General features: G+C 41.3%; 1 protein-coding gene across 6 annotated transcripts in view; it reads left to right on the forward strand.

Annotated features, from left to right (window-relative positions):
• The first annotated feature begins 1195 nt into the window (after positions 1-1195).
• Fam168a (family with sequence similarity 168, member A) overlaps positions 1196-18612 on the forward strand; it is a 139267-nt gene continuing 121850 nt past the window's right edge. For 5 of the 6 annotated variants that reach the window (XM_087570598.1, XM_087570609.1, XM_087570631.1 and 2 more), the window contains exon 1: positions 1234-1407. The gene's annotated coding sequence lies outside the window, so the exon portion shown is untranslated. 6 annotated transcript variants of the gene reach the window in all.

Below are 18612 nucleotides of genomic sequence, written 5' to 3' on the forward strand. Positions count from 1 at the left end.
GTATATGAAATAGCTCTTCAGGTTTTAAAAAAATGGTGTGTGCTCCTTAAACAATTCAGGCAATATAAAGATAAGGGAAACTTGAAACCTAACTATCCTCTCTCAAAGATAATCGCTGGTTACATTTTGGAGAATCTCTTTCCTGAAATCCTTATGCTTTTATATTCTCGAACTTCAAATAAATTGAAGCTGTCTAATCATGCTGTTTTTGCAATCAGTTTGCCCCTCTGACAAGATGACAAGAAATTGTGAAAAACCTTTCATGTCTAAAGATATTTACCATCATTTTAAATGGCTGCTTAGCATTACGTTGAATGTATGCATCACTATTTATTAAATCAGCCCCCTATCGATGAATGTCTACATTCTCCTCAACTCATATTCAACAACCTCCTATAATAACCGTGGGCATTGTTTTCTAAAAATTTCGATCATCTTTGCAAATTAAATACTTATTAAGTAATGTAAATGTAAACAAATGTCCTTTTTACAGGAAGATTCAATTTGGAGAATCGTCCTCTGATTTTCAGGGATGCCAGTGAAGCAGCTGCTGCATTAGTTCTAGCGAGACAGTGACAAACGGAGATCGCGAGAAGAGTACAGAATTACAGGTGAGGTAGCCAATCTAGGCCCAAGCTCAGTGGGTTGGAATAGTCCTTCCCCCTTTTCTCCCTTTCACTTCTTTTTTCTTAACATGGAGGAAGGACTGAGAACTGCATGTCCCAGCATTTCGCAAGGATCACACTCCTGGGAACTGTAGTACCGTGTCTGAGAGGGGTCCGGAAGGAGGGAATGGGAAGCTGTGTGCGGCATGCTGGGAGGTGTAGTCCCTCGGGCGGAAGGGGTTGCAAGTGTAGGTTGGAGACGTAGAGAGTTTTACTTCATGGAGATGAGGCTGCAGAAATATCCGACTTCTCTCTTAAGAGGTCTTTGAGTTTACAAAATCCCGTGGGAGTCGGCTTCATTCCCTTGTCTGTGACCCAAGAGGGTGCGGTCCAGGACCGGCGCAGGGTTGGGAGATCCAGGCCGCGCAGGGCCGCAGCAGAGCACACCGGGAGTTGTAGTCCAAGAGCTCTGAGGCTGTGGGACGTGTCGGGACAGCGCGCCGACTCCTCCTCCCCCGCCCTTCTCAGCGGTCCCCCGCCCCCTCCCTCCGCCTCCTCCTCTCTTGCCTGCAACCGAGCGTCCCCTTCCCCCACTGTCGGGTTTCTCCGCGGCTACTGCAGAGGATTCAGATCCGAGTAGCTGAAGAGAAGGAGGAGGAGGCTCCGGTCCCTGCGCGCCATCCACCACCCTACTGGACACGGACGAGGGAACGAGAGCGTCGCCGCTGTAGCCTTCAGAGAAGACAAGGGCATCGCCGCTTCTGCTGCGGCCGCCGCGGTTTTCGTCTGCAGCAGCTCGCCGGTGAGGAGACCCCCTTGGCCCCCGGCCCGCTCCCGTGGAGCCTGGGCTGGTGGCGCCGGGGAGAACGAGGGTGGGGGCCGTAGGGCCCCCGCGCCGGCTGGGGGGAGGGGACCGAGGTGGCGATGGAACGGCGGGCTGGTGGGGGAGACTTGTCTGTACGCGGGCTGGGGGTGGGGTGAGGGTGGGACACCAGCAGGTCAGGGGAGGGTAGCGGGGGGTGGATGGGTGAGGGGGGACGACTTTACATGGAGGGATAACCAGACCTGGGATAGGAGCATGGGTGTGTGGGGTACCGAGGTGGAATTTGGGATTGTCTTGGGGCGAGGTGGAAGGTGAGATTGGAGTGGGATGTGTTTTAATGGGGGAGGGGACTGAATGAAGGTGATGATTTGGGGTTGGCCTGAAGCAGTTGACAGCTTGGGATCAGAACGGGGTGGGGGCTAAGGAGATGATTTCAATGCCAGTGAGATATAAACATTGGATGGGACTCTGGGGAGTGCTAATTTTGGAAGGTGGGACTTGGGGAAGGAAGATGGAGATGGTAGGAGCTGGGGGTGAGGGGTTTGGCATGGGTTGAGACCCGAGCTTGAAGTGGGCTGTTGTCTTCTGGGGATGGTGGAATTTATGACTACTTACAGAAATAGCTTGGGCTTGGAGAGAACAGAAGAGGTAGAATTTGTTTGGGGTTTTCTTGAGGTAGGCTGCTGGAGGTTTGAATTTGGGCTGGGAGTGATGAGATTTCCAACTACTGGAGATGGGTGAGGTAAGCTGACAGGAGGGAGGGAATTGCAAGTTGGGCCCCAAACAGGAAGACAGGGATTGAAATTGGGGATGAGGGCTCAGTGGGGAAGGATTTAGGATGAGTTTAGAGTCTCTGGAGGGAGCAAGGTGGCTCCCCTGAGCATAAGTTGGAGGTAGGGGGTATGTGAGACTACTCAGCTGGACTCAACTAGAAGAACTGTGGCAGGTGTGGAGCAGGGTTAGGGATAGTATCTCGCTACCAGTCTCGCAGAAGTCATGTCTGTGATGAGCTGGTTACCTGCGGTGAGGTGGCAGAGGGTAAATTTAAGGCCTGGGAGACCTAATGTCTCCCATGGAGTGGGTTGGTTTATTTAGGAAAGGAAGGACTAAGATGTCCTTCGACACACCAGAGGTTTAGGGGTTAGAACATTTACATCGGGCTGCTGTGGTGAGAGACAATAACAAGGCCATTAGAAGGGTCTTCACAGGGGACAGAGAAGGAACATTAAAGATTCTCCTAGAGGATATCTTATGCTGTCAGTTTGACCTTTTTGTTTTATGTTGGAATTGTCTGGAAATAGCAGCCCCAAGGGTAAAGTTTTGAGAGAACCATTTAAGGTAGAATTAAAGGAGAGTGGGGAGTCTTGCAGTTCCTATGTCTAAAAGGGAAAGTTGGGGGTTAGAGGGGAGATCCACTCTTAAAGGAAAGGTGGGAGAAGGTGAAACTGTCTCTGCTTTCTCCCCCCCCCCCCCCCTTGGTACACTGAAACTAGTCCTAGAATTCGGAATTTAAAAGGACTCTGATGAACTTGAGGTTGTTAAGGGTGCCTTCTTGCTTGAGAAGTGATTAACGAATAGGAAGACTGAATTTATTTTCTAGGCAGGCAAGGTATGTGTGTGCAGAAAGAGGTTAGCAAGCCCCACCTCCCCCCAATAAAATTGATTGCTTGAAGACTCCATTTATTGGTGTCCTGGTTTGCAAGGCATTTGGGCCCATCATTGTATTGCTGGCTAATAATCCTGAGATGAGTCTTGGCACTGCCGCTTTATGTAAACAGAGAGAAGACAGGAACTATGGAAATGTAATAAATATTCATTCTTTGGTGAGATGGTTTGGTACTGATGGAATTTTTCATTTGATTCTCTTGACATTACATGATAGGATTTAAAATAATTGGGCTGTTTCTATAGATTGAATTTTCTTCTAAAGAAATTCAAGTGATCAGAATTCTGTCAGGTGTGAATAAATGAAGTCTAATACACAGCCATATTTTATTGTTAAGGGGATGCTGTTGATGTAGACACATTGCATTCACTACAAGAGAATAACTCCCATCTATTCATCAGAAATTTGATTTGAAGCTTAGAGACGAGTTTATGCTTGTGGTTGGAAGGCCCAGAGGAATGTGAAGAGAGGGAACATCTTTAGGGAAACAGCTTTCGGATTTAATTGCATTAACTGTGATATGCTAAACTTGAAGTGGCTGTTGATTAGAGCATAGTCTAGGGAAAAAGTGAGGAGAAATGGAAAGAAGATAAAATTGATATCAATGGGAATTAAAAAAAATTTTTTTTTCTGTTAAAGTTCTAGTGTTCAGCTAGAAAACAAAGCATTTTCCTTGGTTTTCATAGCTTAACACATAAAAATACCCATTTAGAGGGTGGACTTATCCTTGGAATTGGAAATGTCCCTTTTTTTTAAAGGACGCTTTCTATATTCTAATCAAACCAAACCAAATGTAAACTGAAAACAAACAACAACAACAACAAGAAAAACCAAATAAATTCAAGCTTGAGCAGTTACCTGTAATTCATTGAGAGTGTAATCTAGCCAATGAGGGCCTTTCTCCTCATAACTTTACTCTGGGGTCCAGACCTTGCTTTTGTGAATTTGCAGGCATGCTCTGGACATGGGCTGGTCATGGTAAAGTCCTGGATTTTGAAATCTCAAAATAAGAAATCAGGTGGGAGAGCTGTTTGGGTGGATTTATTTTTCCAATAGTCATGGTTTACCTGGGCAGTTGTGAAGCAGACACTGGTAAAAAGTAGAGAACGGGTAGAGGGATTGGTAGCCTGGGTAAAATGAAGAGCCCAGGAATTGAGGAGTCGAGGGTTTTGACTTCAAATCCTGATTCCAACATTTGAAAGTGGAGTGATTTCAGTAAAGTCATAAAACCCTTTTTTTTTTTTCTTTTTTTCGGGGCTGAGTACCGAACCCAGGGCCTTGTGCTTACTAGGCAAGCGCTCTACCACTGAGCTAAATCCCCAACCTCATAAAACCCTTTTTATACTTAGTGGTGATGATTGCATAACATTGTGAGTACATTGACAGTCTAGACTTGTGTGTTTAATTGTGGTTAAAATGCCAAAACAAAACAAAGCATTCATACTTTGCGAAGGCCATCAAAGGAGACTGATGAGTTCGTGTTTTAAATACATTGTGTGTATATGTGAAACGTATGTTCACCGTTTTTTAATGTCTGCTCAGTGCTAGGGGAGATGGAGATGAACAGGCAGTTGCCAGGGAGCTTTCGGTGTCATGAGAAGGACAGGCTGTTTTAAGTCTAGAAGCGAGACAAAATGAGTGTGGTGGGTAAAGTGTGGGTCTGAAGCTTACTCCCATTACTAAAATGTGTGACCTTGGGCGCAATGAACTTATCTATAAAGTGAGGATAATAAAATCAACCTCGTTAAGGTTGTCTTGGAGAATGATTTAGGAAAGCACTTAGCACAATGTGTTGTATAGTGTACATTAAAATAATATTAGTTTTTATTATCATAGAGAGATAGGCAGAGGCTAGCATGTTGAAGAGCTGTGCTACCCTGCCACTGTGTTCTTCGTATTATGGCATTCTTTTGTTTATAAAGAAGTTATTACGTTACATTATTATGAAACCACAGTTAATCTACAGTTTGTATGTTTATAGTTTGGGAACTTTAAACAGTTCATTAAATGTCAAAAAGAAGTTAGCCGCTAGCTTCATGATTGAGCAAATAAAAACAATACTGTTGTGAGGAATAAACTGTTTAAGGGATACAGCCTTAAATATAATGTTAAAGATCAATGGCAGAGGGCTGGAGAGATGGCTCAGCGGTTAAGAGCACCCGACTGCTCTTCCAGAGGTCATGAGTTCAATTCCCAGCAACCACATGGTGGCTCACAACCATCTGTAAAGAGATCCGATGCCCTCTTCTGGTGTATCTGAAGACAGCTACAGTGTACTTATATATAATAAATGAATAAATAAATCTTAAAAAAAAAAAAAGATCAATGGCAGAGTCTGCATTATTTCCTAGAATTCTGGTTCCCAAACCCTGACCATATCTTCTTTTTAAATTATGAAATGGTTCATATGTATAAAGGTATGTTTAGCATAGATCCACAATTTAAAGGATTACAAGCCCTCAGGCTTGTGTACTCACTACCTCACTTGATGAAAAGGAGATTCCTACAACTTTTGTTACTTAAAGATGGTGTCCTGTTTTGTAGCCCAATAGTGATCCTCCTGCCTTAGCCTGCTGAATTCAAGTTATAGGATCAGAGGTCTTTGTCTTTGTCACGATTGTTTCCTATCTCCATCCAGATTAAATCTAGGACCTTGAGCATGCCAGGCAAAACCCTGTGCCACAAAAGATCACCCCTGCCAGGGGTTAGTGTTTTAAAGCCTCTTGGGTGGCCCTATCTCCTGCCTGATTAAATCTTTCTTCTCCATTAGAAGTAATAATTTTCCTGAATTTTATGTGAAACAATCTTTCCTTTCCTATATTTTCTTTTCTGCCTTATTTTTATTTTTTAATTATAGAAAGCTTTATGTGTTTTATTGTTATAATAATAAGCATACTTGATATAAATAGGAAATAACAAAAAGTAAAAAGGGAAAAGGTGTATTATCACCTTACCTGTACTTCCTCCCTTCAGATCAGAGTTTCCCTCAGGTTAGGTATCTATTCAAACACTGAACCCAGGGCTCATAAAATATTCTATTGTGCATGTATGCAGATACTAAAGAATCTGGGTAGTCTAGATAGAAAGGAAGCAAATTTATCTTTATGGATGATCAAGTTACTCAAATGTAAGTCAGTCACAGTTTATTTCCATAAAATGATGAGTGGTGGTTGTGGAAGTAGTGTTTGTGAGCTCTCTTTAGGAGTCATGGGCAGGAATTGTAGGTGCCCTAGATTCTAATTCTTTGCTACATTAGCTTGAAGCTTCTTGTCATGTTTTGGCAAACGGTTATTATTATTTTTTTGAGAAAACATCTCTCTGTGTTTTAGACTGACATGAACTTGCTAGTTCTGACTGATCTCAAACATGAAATCCTCTTTTGCCTCAGTTGATCATAGGCATGCACCACACTCTTGGCTCACTCTACTTTTCTTCCTTCCTTCCTTTCTTTTTTTTAAAAAAAGATTTATTTTATGTATGTAAGAACACTGTCGCTTTCTTCAGACACACCAGAAGAGGGCGTCGGATCCCATTACAGATGGTTGTAAGCTACCATGTGGTTGCTGGGAATTGAACTCAGGACTTCAGCCCTCACTCTACCTTTCTAGTTATGTTTTTATACATCTTCCCTTTTGCACATAGACAACCTGCCTGCTACTTTGGCCTTTATCTCTGTGTGGGACTATCTTTCATCTGAATACAGAGATAGAATACCACAAATAGGAAATTCTTAGCTGCACATAATAGAAACTTAGTAGCTTGAATGCGAAGATATGTTTGTTCAAGAAATTTGTAATCTATATTCATTAATGATCTATTAAAGCTTCACTTAATTTACTCATCAATTTAGGCTCAAGTGATAAAATAATGGAAAATATTCTATCTATCTATCTATCTATCTATCTATCTATCTACTATCTATCATATATCTGTCTATCTGTTTTTCTGAGACAGGTTTCTCTGTGTAGCCCTAAGTTGTTGTGAAACAGCTACATAGACTAGGCTGACTTTGAACTCAGATTCATCTGCCTCTGCCTCCCAAGAGCTGGGACTAAAGGCATGTATCACCACCACCTGGCTGGAAATTTTTTTTTTTCCTTTTCTTTTTTTCGGAGCTGGGGACCGAACCCAGGGCCTTGCCCTTGCTAGGCAAGTGCTCTACCACTGAGCTAAATCCCCAACCCTGGAAAAATTTTTAAGTTGTAAAGGATTATATAAATGTTATCTAGCGGGGTTGGGGATTTAGCTCAGTGGTAGAGCGCTTGCCTAGGAAGCGCAAGGCCCTGGGTTCGGTCCCCAGCTCCGAAAAAAAAAAAAATGTTATCTAGCAAACTGGAAGCAAGGTACTTATACATCATTAAAAGCTTGTTAGACTTGGTTTATTGTCTATCTTAAAGATTCTTCCAGTAGAATGGGGGCAAACATGAAAGCTATTCCCTGGTTTTTCCCTTGAAATTTAAGGATTGTTAGCTATAGTGGGATGGAGAAAGGGCTAGAGGATCCCTGCCTAGTGAACTTATGGGATCTGATGTTACATTAAATGTACTTGATAGTTAAAAATGAAAAAAATTAAGGATTTATTGAAGTGGGAAATATATGTTGTTTGTTTGCCATCATTCTGACAAATATAGCTACTTCCCTTTTTGGCTTCTGTAATAATTACAGAGTAATAGAGTGAGAAGGACTGTTTGTACTTATTGAAGAGGGAGGGAATTAATACTCATTGTTGGGTTGATAAATGAGGACGAAGTACCTGGAACATGGACACACACAATAGATATTTACTATAGTAGCTATTATTGTTACTGATATTTTGATTTTATTTGTGAGCTGCTTCTCAAGACTTTTTTTTTTTTTTTTTTTTTTTAAGATTTATTTTATTTATATGAGTACACTGTAGCTGTCTTCAGACACCAGAAGAGGGCATCAGATCCCATTACAGATAGTCGTGAGCCACCATGTGGTTGCTGGGAATTGAACTCAGGACCTCTGGAAGAGCAGTCAGTACTCTTTTTTTTTTTTTTTTTTTCTTGATTAGAAATAACTTTATTTTCTTCTTTTAAGATTTATTTATTATATGAGTACACGTCGCTGTCCTCAGACACACCAGAAGAGGGCCTCAGATTCCATCACAGATGGTTGTGAGCCACCATGTGGTTGCTGGGATTTGAACTCAGGATCTGTGGAAGAGCAGTCAGTGCTCTTAACCTCTGAGCCATCTCTCCAGCCCAGCAGTCAGTGCTCTTAACCCCTGAGCCATCTCTCCAGCCCGAGACTTTTTATTACTCAGTATTTCCCACCTTTTAACTGTTGGGGTTGTAGACTTGTGCCACAACATCCAGCTCAAAACTGCTAATTTATTGTTGATGTGGATAATTGGACAGGGTGTCTCACACAGACGAGGCAAGCACTCTGTTGACCTTTTTATCCAGCCTGAGCTTCTACTGTTCATGTCTTTTAATTTTTTTTCCTTTTTTTTTTTTTCTGGAGCTGAGGACCGAACCCAGGTCCTTGCGCTTGCTAGGCAAGCGCTCTACCACTGAGCTAAATCCCCAACCCCCCTTAATTTTTATTTATACTTTTTTTTTTTTTTTGCTCTTCTTGGTTTGCTGTTTAGCAGGGGCAGCATTTTTTGTTACTTGTTTGTATTTTGAGGCAGTGCCCTCCACCCTGTATGTAGCCCTGGCTGTCCTGGAACTCTGTGTAGACTAGACTTGCCTTGAACTCACAGAGATCTGTCTGCCTTTGCTTCCTGAAGTGCTGGATTAAAGTTACTGGTTGCCATACCCAACAGGATTTTTTTTTTAAAATTAAGTTTATTTAGTTAATGTGTTTGCATGTATGGATGTTGAGTGTCTTTGTGTCATGGTGCACGGTGGTAGTCAGAATATAGCTTGAAGGAATCTTTCCTTTTTCCATTTTTTGGGTGTCAGGCATGGAACTCAGGTTATCAGGCTGATGGAGCTAGCTGGGGTTTGCACTGTTTCTTCTGCTTTAGCCTCCAAAGTTCTGGTATGTGCCACTGTGCCTCTCAGGGCTTGTGAAAATAGCTGACATAGACGACAGAAATCTTTGTTATTTCTGCCTTTTAGTAAGTGTTGATATTTTTCTTTTTAGTTATCTTTTTGTCTTTTGTGTATGAGCATTGATTTCTTTTAGGGTTGGCTTCCTGGCTCACTGGACTGACTTCTTTGATTCTGTGAGTAGTCTTGTCTATATGTTAATGGCTGCCAAATTTCTTTCTCCAGCTCAGAGCCCTTTCCTGAGCTTCAAACATATCTCTGACTCTCTCTCTTCCACCTCCATTATAGCCATCCAGCATCCTCAGTTCGGTGTCTCCAAAACAACTCATGTTGCTGTCTACTTCTGACCTCTGGCTCTTATACTTACTACCCCAAACAGTTAAAAATGCTTGATTCTTTGTTTTTGTCCTAACTTAAAGGAATTACCACCTATCCATAGGGTTACTCAAGACACAGATCAATGGGCTATATTCTTGTCACTTTCCCATTTATGTCTCTCCCTTGGCTCCTTCATACAACATGGGTGTCTATGATCTATGCCTATCCAGCAGTATAGTGTATGTTCCTGGTTTATCTCTCCTCACTCATAGCACTGGTTACCAAGTGCCTTGTAGTTGCTAAGCTATGTTGATGTGTCATATTTTGCTCATTCTTTTGCATTACATGATATTCCTTAAGAAATCTTTGAGGAGGGGTTGGGGATTTAGCTCAGTGGTAGAGCGCTTGCCTAGCAAGCGCAAGGCCCTGGGTTCAGTCCTCAGCTCTGAAAAAAAAAAAAAAGAAATCTTTGAGGAGCTTCAGAGATGGCTCAGTGGTTAAGAGCACTGACTTCTCTTCTAGAGGTCCTGAGTTCAATTCCCAGCAACCACATGGTGGCTCACAACCATCTGTAATGGGATCCAATGCCTTTTTCTGGTGTGTCTGAGGACAGTGACAGTGTACTCATAAAAAAAATAAAATAAAGCAAAATAAATCTTTGAGAACAGTTAAGGTTGTCATAACAACAAAGTGCCCCTATTCTGTTTCCAGAGAACATCTAGTGCATGTCTGTTACAGTGATTGCCTGACTTTAGGAAAATTTAATTATTTAATATTTATTTATTTATTTGCTGGTTTATTTTTGAGATAGGGTTTCTCTCTATCTGACTGTCCTGGAACTCACTATGTAGAACAAGCTGACCTATAACTCAGAGATCCACTTGCCTCTGCTTCTCAAGTGTTGGGATTAGAGGCATGCCTCATTGTGTCTGGACTTTTTATTTATTTTTTTAGTTAAAAATATTTTATACATAATGAGTGTTTGCCTGCAGAGGTCAGAAGAAGGTGTTGGATCCCCTTGGACTAGTGTTATAGATGGCTGTGAACCACCATTGGGTGAGCCAGAGTCTTCTGCAAGAGCAACAAGTACTCTTAACCACTGAGCCATCTTTCTCGCCCCCAGTTTAGTTCTTCTTGTCTTTACCTTTACTCAGTTGTGACTTTTGTGAAGGTGAAGGTGATGACCTTGGAATATAGTTTATATTTGCAAATAAAATATGTAAATGTGCTATTTATACTGCTGCAGACACGATTAAATTATCCCTCAACTTATAGTACATACATTGTTTATGTGGCACTGTTTTCACTTTAAGATAAGTAGGAGCTAAAGGTAGCCAAAACAACTTGATAGTTGAGTATCAGTTGTAGGCAATACGTTAGATGTTTTTGTCTTTCATGTATAGCTTAATCTTTACATTACTACTGGATAGAGAATTGTGCCCACTTTTGACCCATAGGGATTAGGTAGTTTACATTTGGTTTCATAGCTAGTAAGAGAAAAGCTAGTACTGGAAACAGTCAGCAAGGGTAGTGCATGCCTTTAAACCAGCATTCAGGAGGCAGAGGCAGGCAGATCTCTGTGAGTTCCAGGCCACTGAGAGCTACAGAGTGAAACCCTGTTGCAAAGAAACAAAACAAAACTAGGTCTGCGGTTCCAAAGCTTCTGGTCTGCATCTGAGGACATCCAGTGGCAGAGTCTTTGCCTAGTGTGTGTAAAGCCTTGTGTTTGATTTCCAGCGCTCCTGGGAAACAAAACAACCCTAATAAATAATTCCTTGTTCTTTTAAGGTTACCGTATGTAAAGAATCCTGGCTTTAAACTGTTCCTACTTCCCGAATGTCTTGGTTGTTAATTAGAATTACCCAAGAAAGTGTTAAAATAAGTAAGCCCTAGCACACTCTGGGCCAGTGTTACTGACTTCCTGTAGGTAGCCAGTATGCACAGGTAGGTGTTGGCACTGTAGTCTGCCTTTTACTGTAAAAAGTCCCGTAAGATCGTTTATAAATAATATAAATATCCCAGAATTCTTGTGGCTAGGAAGTCTAAGATCCCGATGCCAGCAGATTTGGTGTTTGGGAAAGAAACTTTCTTTGTTCCCAAGATGATTCTTTGTTGTTGTGTCCTTTGGAAGGGACCAAAGCTGTGTCCTCTTTGGGTTGAAGGGTCTAAAGAATTAGGTGTAAGAGACTCTTTTATCATGATTTCAATTCTGTTCCACAGGAGTGGAGTGGTCAGGACTCCATCATCTCCTTAACTCTTAACCCCACCATCTATAATGGGGGTTAAGTTTCAACAGGAATTTTGAAGGGCACGAGTGTCTATAGCAGGGGTTGTATATTTATGTAGAAACCATGAATTGAAAAGAAGTTCTTCTGGCTCTCATGTGCACACCTGTAACTTCAGGGTTTGGGGAGTAGAGGCAGAAAGATGAGTTCTAGTTTGTCCTACCTTCCATAGCAAGTTTAGAAAAAATAAGCAAAAACGTTTTTTCTAATGTTTTGAATTTTTGTCTGGATTGTTATGTGCTTCTGAATTTAGTCCATTGCCCTTGACTGTTTTGTATGGCATATATAAAGAAAATCCAGTCCCAGATAGGTATTTGGGGTAGGAAAGGAAAGAACGCTGTAACGCCAGTATTTGAGGTGTTGAGTTGAGCTACACAGAAGATCCTATGTAAAAACAGCCAAGCAAGTAAGCAAATAGCCCCAGAATTCCTTTTAATCTATTTCTTAGATAGCTGTCAATATTCCTGATACTATAGAACAGTTTGACAACTGTAGCTTCTTCTTACCCTTTTTGTTTTTTCAAGACAGAATTCTCTGTATAGTCCTGGCTGTCCTTGAACTCACTCTGTAGACCAGGTTGGCTTCGAACTCAGAGATCCACCTGTCTTCTGAGTGCTGGGATTAAAGGTGTGTGGCACCAGTGCCCATCTGCCAACTGTATTTTCTTAAGGCCTGTTTTTTGAAAATTTTAATTGTTACATTAAAATCTAATTGTCTGCTTTGAACTTTGACTGCTAGTTCTTTAAACCAGTCATGATTTTGTTAGTATGCTTTGGTTATTTAAAAAATATTGATCCATAACAACATATCAGGAACCAGATAGCTTAAACAGCAGAAAAGTGTCTAGACATAGTTCTAGAGAATAGAAAAATCTAGTTCAAGGTGCCAGCTAGGTTAGTTTTTTGATGAGGATCTTCTTGTAAGTGGCTACTTCTTTTTGTGTAGTCACACATGTGGGTGGTAATGGTGAGTGTGCTTATTTGCTTTCCTGAGAACATAGTCAAGTTTTCTGGTGTCTATCTCTTTCTTTTGTCTGTTTTTTGTTTGTGTGTTTTGTTTTGTTTTTTAAAAAGATAGGTCTTGATTATGTATATAGCCTGTCTGGCCTGGAACTCACAGAGATGTTCATCTGCCTATATCATGCCTGTCTTAAATGTCTGTGTATCTGAAGGTTAGAGGATAATTTTCAGGAGGTGGTTTTCTTCTCCTATGTATGTTCCCAGAGTCAAACTCAGGTTGTCAGGGTTGGTGGTAAGGATCTTTATCCACTGAGCCATCTTGTAGGCCCCTTTTTTATTTTTTTGAGACAAGGTCTCATGTAGCCTAGTTTGGCTTCAAACTTGCTGATCTTTTTGCCTCTGCCTCTCAGGTGCTGGGATTATAGGCATGTGACACCATGGCCCTCTCTCTGGTATCTCTTCCTTAAAAGGGTGCCAGTTTCAGCTTGGCAGTAGTGGTGTGGGCCTTTAATTCCAGTACTTGGGAGGCTAAGGCAGGTGGATCTCTGAGAGTTTGAGGCCAGCCTGGTCTACAGAGTGAGTTTCAGGATAGCCAAGGCTACACAAAGAAACCCTGTCTGGAAAAACAATGACAACAACAACAAAAATCCAAACCAAACCAAACCAAACCAAAAATGAAAAAAAGTAAGTGTACCAATTTCATTAGTGTACCCTCAATCTCACCTAAACCCCATTATAAACAATCTAAATGTGACTATCTCAGGTACTATTTTATTGTGATATAAAGCTTCAACATGAATTTTAGAGGGGCTTACACAACTCAGCCAGTGGCACCAAGTCATTCAGATCTTCTGAAAAGGTTGATGTTTTCTACTATATAATATAAAAAAAAGGGACGTTTATTAATCTTGCTACTGATCCCCTCAGACAAATCTTTTCTAATTTTCTCTTGAAGGCTCAGATTTTATCATGGGCAACAGATACTGACAGTTGTTTTCCTTGAGTGACAGTCTCACGTTGTTCATTTTTGAAAAAGTGTCTGCCAAACATCCAAGACTGAATAATTATGGTTTGTCTGCCAGTTGTTTGTTCAAGTGAAAATGGAGTTTTATGAAAAAAAGCAGCTATTTCAGCTTGCAACTCCGTTGCACGGTGCATTAGAGCCTCTGAGTCAGTCCTTGTGCTGTTACATAGCAAAGACTGTTCGCATTTGTCTTCTCACACAGAGTGGAAAAGATGTATAGCTCTGGATTGAGATCTGAGATTATTAAATTAATAGTCTTTGTGCCTTCATCAGAAGCATTGCATTCCTTCAGTGAAAGTGAATAGGGCTTTTTTTTTCTCTTTTTAATTTTTGTGCATTTTCACAGTTGGTTCCATTGCTTCTTTTCATTGACTTTAAGAGACAGGGTTTCTCTGTGTAACCCTGGCTACTATAACTCTTCTGTAGATAAGGCTGGCCTCAAACTCACAGAGATCTTCCTGCCTCTGCCTCTCAACTCCTGGGATTAAAGGCCACCACTGCTGGGTCCCAGACTTATTTTTTATTGGGGTATATTAGGATTGTCTAGAGGAACAGAACCAGTTGAGTATATATTAAAAGTGGGTTTCTTAGATTGGCTTACACGATATTCTCTGGGTAGTCCAACAGTGGTGGTCTTCACACTGGAGAGGCTGCTCAATCCATGAAGGTTCCGATCCAGAGCAGAGGTCTGGAGGGTCCCTGGACAGCCCCCAGTCTTCAGTTCATGCTAGAAGTCAGAGGAAGTGGGGTTCTAACTCCTACCTGCGTCTGGTGATACTGCTTTTGTTTCTACCACCACTGAGTGTTTAACATCTCTGAATTCCTTTTTTTTTTTTCTGTACTGGAAAAATCATAGTCCTAGGAACTAGGGATGAGTTAGATGAAATACCTACCATTAATCTTTTTTTCTCTCCCCATTTTTTTGAGATAGGGTTTTTTCCATGTAGCCCAGGTTGTCCTAGAACTCAAATTGTAGACTAAGCTGGCCTTGAGCTCAGAAAGATTCACCTGTCTCTCCCTCCTGAGGGCATGTGCCACCACTGCCTTGCCATATGATTAATCTTAACAAGCTAAAAATTTAATTTATGAAATATCAACTTTCTCTTTTTCATACACTAGATTTCGTTAGTGAAGCTTGGTTTAAATAAAAGAGGTTACTAGGAATGGTAGGTAGTTCATGCCTACAATTCCAGCACCTGAGAAGCTGAGGCAAGAGAATGGACCATGAGTTTGAAGCTAGCCTAGGCTACGAAGGAAAAACTTATCTCAAAAAAAAAAAAAAAAAAGGTGGGGGTTATAATGTATTTCAGGGATAGAGCACTAGGGTCTGGGTTTGCTTCTCAGCCTGGGGTGGGAAAGTAGAAATTCTATTATTTATTTGATACTGATACTGATAGTATTTTATATCATTCGAGTTTATTCATCAGAATAATTTTGCAAATGAGTTTAAATCCCAGTTGTTGGATTTACTTGATGTGTGACCTTCAAAGTGATTTAATCTTTTTATGACTTTATTAGATGAGGATATAGTGGTATTTACATTATGCGCTGTTGTGAGGATTAAATGAAATGAAGTGGTTACTTCAGTGCTTGGTGCATGGCATGATTGCCTATAAATGATAGTTCCATTAACTGTTGGTGCTTCCTCCACGTTCTCATGCCGAGGCTCTGATCCCCAATGCGATGGTTTCGGAATGAGGCCTTTGGGATGTAATTAGATCTTGATTGCAGAAAGCTCATGATGTGTTCGTGTCCTCATAAGCAGACATACTAAGGAGCATGCCCCTGTCTCTGTTCTCTCCTGTGGGAGGGGGCCGAGAAGAGTCTTTTGGAAGACAGGAAGCAAATCCTCACCAGACCCTGTATTTCCTTGTTTTTGGTTGCATACACAGCGAGAACGGTGCGAGACCAGTAGCCTGCTTGTTACCACTCTCACTTTTTTTTTTTTTTTTTAAAAGAAAGACTGGCCTGGAATTCACTCTGTAGACCAGACTGGCCTTAAACTCAGAAATCTGCTCTCCCTGTCTGAGTATTGGGATTATAGGCATGTGTTTTGCTTGTTTTGATTTTGTAAATGTGAACTGGACACAAATTTAGGAACTTGACTAAATCTCCCAGTAGGACTCAAGTGTGGAGTTCATTTCCAGGTTTGTGTGATATAAAAGCCTTTACTTTTTATTCCTTGACCAAGTCACATTTTATAGTTAACATTACATTCATATGAAAATGTATTCTAAAACTTACTGTTTAGAAAAATACTTGTTATTCATAAGTGTTTAAAACTTCCAATGATATATTATTAATATAAATAATACAATAGAAGCTATTGGTTAAGGAAATAGTTCATTGGCTTGGCATATCTGTAATCAGGTGGTATTTAAAGGTTGATACTATAAGGTGATGGTCAGTGGTTAGTGAAAAAGCAAATGTGTGGTCGTGTGTCTACACATGGTGTACGCGTGTGAATATGTTTTCCTTTAAACTGCTTCACTGAGGTAAAGCTGAAATACAAGAAATGACATAAATTTATGTCATCTGGTTATGCTCATGGTAAAGCACCACTACAGTTGTGACAGTGAGCATATTTACCTTCTTCTAAAACTTTCCTGGTGTTTCTTTAAAATCATTCCCCTCTGCTCTGCCCTCAACTCAAGCAGCTGCTGATGTGTTTTCTAATGCCGCAGCTTTAACAGTGGTTTGAGGTTATGCCAGTGAGCACTCATACTGTTACTTTATCTCTCAGTTGTAGTTTATCTGTAAAATGAAGATGCTACCACCTGCTCAAACACTATTGAGAAGTACTAGGGAGAGTTGACACTGAGAGGTGGCATGGTGTTCAATGTCTAGGAGATCTCAAGCCCCAGGAGCCAGCATTACCACTTCATGTCTTCATTTGGTGGCCCAAAGGACACTGAGGGTTTCAGTGCTATCTAGAGCTCATGTTGTTTTGTGAACCAGCTTTAGTGTTTTGAAGCAGGAACGTTTAGATTTAAGTAGCTTGAGGCCCTGTGAGGTTTTCTGGTGTCCTCTCCATGCCCAATGTCCCACATGCTATTAATTACGAACAGGTCTTCTTCATTAGTAAGCAAAGGACTTCAAGCAGGCTTTTGAGTCTTTGTACCTAGATGTGAATCTGGCGTTATGATAACGTTGCATAAGCAGTGAGCTTGTAGTGCAAGAGTTCAGTTAAGGTTTAGATTTCATTCTGCCTGAGGAAATAATGAAATCTGTGAGCCTGAGGTAATAATGAAATCTGTGAGCCTGAGGTTATGACCATCTTCACTTTATAAATTGGTTTTAGAAAGTGAACTTTATAATGAATTCAGTAGTTCAGTCCAAAAGTGAAGAATGCTCTTGGCCAGTCAGTGGTGACACACACCTTAGGCCCAGCACTTGGGAGCCAGAGGCAGGTTGATCTCTGAATTTGAGGCCAGCCTGGTCTACAGAGCGAGTTCCAGGACAGCTAGAGCTATCTATACACAGAGAAGCCCTGTTTTGAAGAGTGTTTATAATTTTAAAACCAGAGAATGTTTATTTAACTCAGATCTTAGTTTTAGGATCTCTGTGACTTTGGGTAAGTGACTTTGTTTTTCTGAATCTTAAATTCTTATCTTTCCGTAAGGTCGTATCCGTTCTACGTCAGGGTTGTGAGCAGGACTACTGTGTGCAGTGGTTGCCATGTAGCAAATGCTAGCTGCATTTCTTCCATTTCCAAAGCTGGTATCTGTGCATTCAGCGAGTCCTTCCCTTTGCCTGTTCCTCCCATGATGCACATGCGCACAAAATAGCTATTGGTAGTGTGTCTCAGGCCGTCGAAGTCTGGAGTTACAGCTTCATGTGTGTGATGCTGACAGTGTAAAGGGATTTTGTCTTTCCTTATTAATAATAGGGAGGGCCTCTGCTATACTTCTGTACTTAGTGCTCTAGCTTGAGGTACTTTGTGTTGTTGTGAGCCAAGGAAACCAGGGGCTGATTTCTCGTCTCTTCTGTGTTTATTTGGGTTGGAGGATTGTAAAGGTTTCCTAGTGAATAGGGTGATTTGCTCAGTTAAGATTCTTCCTCTGGGCTCCCGTGAATGACCTGCTGAGAGGAAAAACAAAGCAGGGGAAAGCTGGCTGGTGAATTCTCCTGTCGGGCTGTAGCATTTTTGAGTTTGGTGGCAGATGAAGAGCAGTTGCTTCTTCATTTCACCTTTCCCCCTGGAGCATGTACACTTGCGCACAAAGGAGCCTTAAGATGGAGGTCTGCATTGTAATTTCCTAGAAATTACTGCTTCTAGTAACTGCTCAATTCAGTTTGCACCTCTTTGTGGCAGTGGATGAAACAATGGGGACAATAAAGCCATTTATCTGATAGCTGTGGCCTCAATGGGATGTTTGTTTTAACAATGGTATAATTAGCAGGGCTCATAAATTGTGATTTCATTCTCATGGAAATAACTGCCTGGTGGTATTTGGATTTTCTGGTCTCCTGTTGTGGGTAATGTCACTAACATTCAGGCTGACAATCCCCTTTATTCCACATTGTTCAGGCGGGTTGGGTAATTAGCCCAAAGCAGAGCCAATTTTCTTTAGTTTGGGGCTGGCAGGTGGCTACTAGGTACCTAGAGGATCTTCTGAAGAGGGAAGAGGTGTGGGTTAGTGATTCACGGCAGGTTGATTTTGATCATTAAGCATCCGCTCCACCAAGCCAGAATATCGGACGGAAATTAAAAGTTTAAATCACCTAAATATTTATTTTCCATAATACCAAGCAATCTATTTTGTATTTAGAATATTGTGTTTGTGCTTTAAATTTTCAGCTGTGAAAAAAAATTTTTTTCAGCTGTGTATTTTGGCTGGGAAAATTCACAGAGGGCAAGAGAGGATTCTAGCTACCATGTGCTAGATGTTGCCCTGGGTGGTTCATA

This window comes from Rattus norvegicus, chromosome 1 (genome assembly GCF_021556685.1).
Source record: "Rattus norvegicus strain SHRSP/BbbUtx chromosome 1, alternate assembly SHRSP_T2T, whole genome shotgun sequence".
Lineage (NCBI taxonomy): Eukaryota > Metazoa > Chordata > Mammalia > Rodentia > Muridae > Rattus > Rattus norvegicus.